Source organism: Accipiter gentilis, chromosome 7 (assembly GCF_929443795.1).
Source record: "Accipiter gentilis chromosome 7, bAccGen1.1, whole genome shotgun sequence".
In the NCBI taxonomy this organism is placed as follows: Eukaryota; Metazoa; Chordata; class Aves; order Accipitriformes; family Accipitridae; genus Astur; species Astur gentilis.
The window spans coordinates 42,096,041-42,100,599 of NC_064886.1; positions in this window are offsets into that span (position 1 = coordinate 42,096,041).

A 4,559-nucleotide genomic window follows, 5' to 3' on the forward strand; every position below is an offset into this window, starting at 1 on the left:
TCCACATTCCCACACGACGTGCACAGATGTACTCCGACATGTTCACACAAACGTCTTCACCCAGCTGGGAGACAGATGTGTGCTCCCAAACACGGCCGAGTTCAGGCGCACACACACATGATCCCACGCACAGATGTCCTCACACTCTCTTTTCTGTTACGTCTCAGTTTTTGTTTCCGCTTTGTTTTGAGGAACATAGCATAAGCTCAACTTTGCTTGTGTTTGCACATTTTGTTCTACTGCTATGAAGTTGTCCTGTGCTGTTATATCTGGCAGCCCATCTCCAGTTCTGACCTATACAAAAAGCACGTGGTTTTACTTTGTTATTTTTTTATAGTCTGGAATATGCTCATTCAACAGGATGGTAAATCCAGCTGTATCAGCAAAGTAAAGAATAACAGGCATGAAAGCTTCAGAAAAGACTCAAAAGCTTTTTCCCACAAGTCTTCTTTGTGCTCTGACTCTTGATTTATTTTTCCCTTGTTAATGCTTTCTGAAGCCAGTAGCAAGGAAGGAATTAATGACACAGATTAAGCGTGAGGACATGCTGACAGCACAGTAACTAAATCAACCAAAAATGCATTGCAATTGTAGGAAGAGCTGGTGTGTTAGTGTTCTGATGCTGTCTGTATAGAAAGATGAGAATGAAGATAAGCCCTGCAAACAGAGAGAACCATGAGGCTGCTGACTGGGGACCGCTTCAACCATACTGGTAGGATCCACTGCTATCGGATTTTGGTGTAGGCCTGTGGAGCGAGAGGAAAGCGCTGCAAGGGAACACAAAGTCATGCCAGCGTAATGCCTGGGAATGCCAGTGTGTTGGAAAAGATTTTGGAAGTTTGTTGGGCGGAGGGACAGCTGAATTTAGCAGGCTAAGGTCTCCCAAGTGCTGCATGTGCCCTGGGACACTTCAGGATGCCCAGGAAAAATTTTCTTTAAATGCTCTGTGGTGTGTAACTCATGCAGGAAAGCTTCATGTGACAAGTCAAACCCCAGGTGCCTCAGTCTCCTCCAGGCTCAGATTTCAATTTTGCTCCTCTGCTTGTGTAAATTAAGGAAGAGAAAATCACAAAAACTGCTCCCCTGGACTCTGGTGACAGTGTTTTAAAGTCACTTATCTCCAAAGGCAAATACAGCTGAGGGTCAAGCAAAGCCGTATGCATAGCCAAGGCTCGTTTGGGTAAAAGTCCCACATAACAGAAAGTCTAGGGTTTTATTCTGGCCATGCTCATAGTCCAGCAGAGGCCTCTCAGCCCCAGCTTACGCATGTAGCACCTGAAACTGGATTCGGACCAAGCAGGCAGCTGCTGCAAGTCAGTGACAGTATTTTGCTCCGTTCAAGGCTCATTTATAACCAGAAGCTGATAATATCTCATGGCCATTCAATTGGCTTCCTGAATTTTCTGTTTTGAAACTGGTGCTTTAATATCTTGAAAACAGAGGAAGCAGAGGAAGGCAGAGGCTTCCCTGGAGGGAAGTACAAAGCGTGGCTTTATTCAGATACACATCCCAAGGGACATCAATCGAAATCCATCAGCAAATTGTCACACTTTGAAGCCACAAATTCTCAGCAAATCTGTGAAAGCCCTTACTTTTGCCATTCCAGTGGGACTTCATTGGGGTTTTTGCGCCTTTGAAAAGAAAACTGCAGAGAGAGTATTAAAAAGCAAGACAGAGGAGAAGAGTGGTTTAGAAACTCACATTTCTGGTCATGAATAATGATGCATCAATTTTAGATATTCTAGATGGGGATGTTATAGGACTCTGGTATTATAGCACTAATTATTAGCATCAGTACCAGTAATAAGGAAGATGGCAGCTACAGTTAACATGGAGAAAACACCTGGAGGAAAAAAACCCACAGACACAGTAAAATAAATTCTCACCTGATTCCACCACTGATCTACAGCAAATAAGTAAGAATGTCTCCACCACTGAGCTGGAAGAAATGAGCATGCCTCTCTGCTCTCTGAGCTCTGGTTTTAAATGCAGATGCTTCCATTTCAGCACCAAAATGAACAGCTAATGCCTAAAATAGTAAGTTTGGGTTTAACATCAAACTGAGCCCCTCCACACCATATTTCTGTACATGGGAAGCTTGCCCAGCCAGGCTGTGCTTGCTTTGTTTTTAATGAATTTACTCACAAAGTGCCAAGACAAGAAGCACAGATACAGAGCAGGAAGCATTAATATGTATTTCCTGCTGCAATGTTTCATTCTTCAGCATCATGCCAGGCTCATTTGTGGGAGATAGCTCTAGGTCTGAAAACAAGGTCGTTTTGCACAAGCACCCGTTCTAGCCTTGAAGATGAAATAGAGGAGCCTTGTCAGGGTAGCAAAATACTCAGCTTAGTGACAAGGCTGATCAGCATTTTAAGGGTGGCCATGCACTGGGAGAAATATATACTTGTTGATTTGTGTAAAACAGCTGAAACTGCCTACAAGGGTGACGAGTGAATGCTGATTGCCTTGTGCTGCCAAGGGATCCTGTTCATGGGGCACGCACCTTTTCTTCCAGCGAGCGGTGCAAGACTGCTGAATTATTTCAGCTGTTCACTGTGAACAGCTGCCACATGAGAAAGGTCTGCTCCCACTGTTTACTGAACATGTCTTACCAATTTACCACCATGCTTATAGGCACCAGAATCCAGAATTTCTTTTCAAAGAAAAGTTTTGCTAACTTTATACAAGCACACGCACATGTACACACATATAAGTAAGCATAGGAGGACAGGACTCGGAGGAACTAATGTTTTCATGCTATTTGAGTCAGCCTCTGCAAACTTCCTCATAGAGCAGCCGAATTCTTCTGCATGTGTCACTGCCTTCTTTTGCTTGTCCTTTTTCAGACATCAGGGATTGCTGCAGGGACTGATCTTTGCCTCCGTTGTTTCATCAGAGCAGCTTTGATGGTGGTATTTCAAGTGTGTAGGGTGTCCGCGGTGTCACTGCGCCATGGCAGTATTTACCAGCCCAGCCGTGAGTGAAGCTGCTCCTGATTAAAATGCTCCAGCAGCTGCACAGAAAATCTCTGTCCAGCTATTGTCACGTCTTTTTGTGACATTGGCCCCCACAATCTGTTTGAGTCAGTGTGCCAGTTCCCAGAACGGTGATGAGAAAGCAGAAATCTTGGACTGTCTTTATGTCTGTCCTGGATCTTCATTAATTAGGCTAGTGAACCATTAATTAGGCTACCTAAGCTTCTTTAGAGATGCTTAATCTTCACAGTGGACGGCAGTAGGGTTCACAATAACAGGGATGGAGTCTGGCTCATACCAGCTGAATCTCTTTTTCCTTATCTGTCATCAGGCTTTTTTTGCTCTATTTCCATTTTATTTATGAAGGTTTTGATATTTTTCCACTCATTTATGTACCAAGGTGATGCAGAGGCGCTCCTCTTAAATGCCGATGTCATTGCACAGGTCTCTGACTCACCCCATCCTGAGGTCAGGGTTTTGTAGAGAGATGGGGTCCAGGTGTACAATTTGGGGCTTAGCCCCATTCACAGCACCCCAGGTATCTTTGAATCCACTTTGTCCTTTCTAAATAAAAGTATAAATAATTGGGTGAACTGGGTAGAAAAGAAGTGAGTAAAAGGAAACCCCAGAAAGCCCGGGGTGAGAAGTGAGTTCTGGACAGAAAAGGTCATATTGCTCATAAGAGCAAAGCAGCCAGAAACACCTTAAAATCCCCTGCTCTTATGTACACAACCGGTTTTCCCCCCATTATTCAAATTCTAAGTCTGATGCAACCCAGACTGGAATGTAGTAAGACTTGTAATGGCTTTCGTGTCCCACCAGATGTCAGCTCCTCTGCAGAGAAGGGCCCGGAGCCGGCTCCCACCGCACCATGGTGCAAGAATTGCTGAGACGTTGCATCATCTGCGGAGGTGCAGAGCTCTTGCTCGTGGGAAATGGATAACCAAGCCCAGGCCCAGGCTTCAGGTTGCGAGGAGAAAAGCAGCACAACGTACTTAAGTGAATGGAGGTTGTTTAGGTGAAGAAATCCTCTGTATTTCAGTTTCTCCAGCTTTCACTGATTCAGGTAGTGCCTCCCTCTTCTTAAATCCTCAGGAATTAGGTGACAGAGAAAGTGGTTCCAGCGGGAACTCAGTATTAATCCAGTGGTTTTGCTTGCCTAAGAACAAGTTCAAGCACATTTGTTTCACCTAAGGAGACTTATTCTGCCGTGAGGTGCCTGAACAGCCCACGCTTGGTTATTGAGGTACAACATCTCCAGAGCCAGAGCGTGCAGTGGGGTTTGCAGGTGCTGCTCGCTCTTGGACACAGAGGACTGGCCATTGCATACCGTTATAAGTCCTGTTTCCCCTCAGTAGGCAGATACAAGTTCACTTAAAAATAACCAGCGCTCTATTAACACCTAGCCAACACTCAGTTTCTATTACAAACCCCTTCATCACAGGATCTCAGAATATTTTAGGAGAGAGGAGTGTTTCCCTTTAATGGAGAAGGAAATACTGGGGACAAATTATATCCCCAGCAATATGAAGGCAGGCTGTGGCAGAGCTGGGTTTAGTATCTCACCTGGTTTTTGTTGCA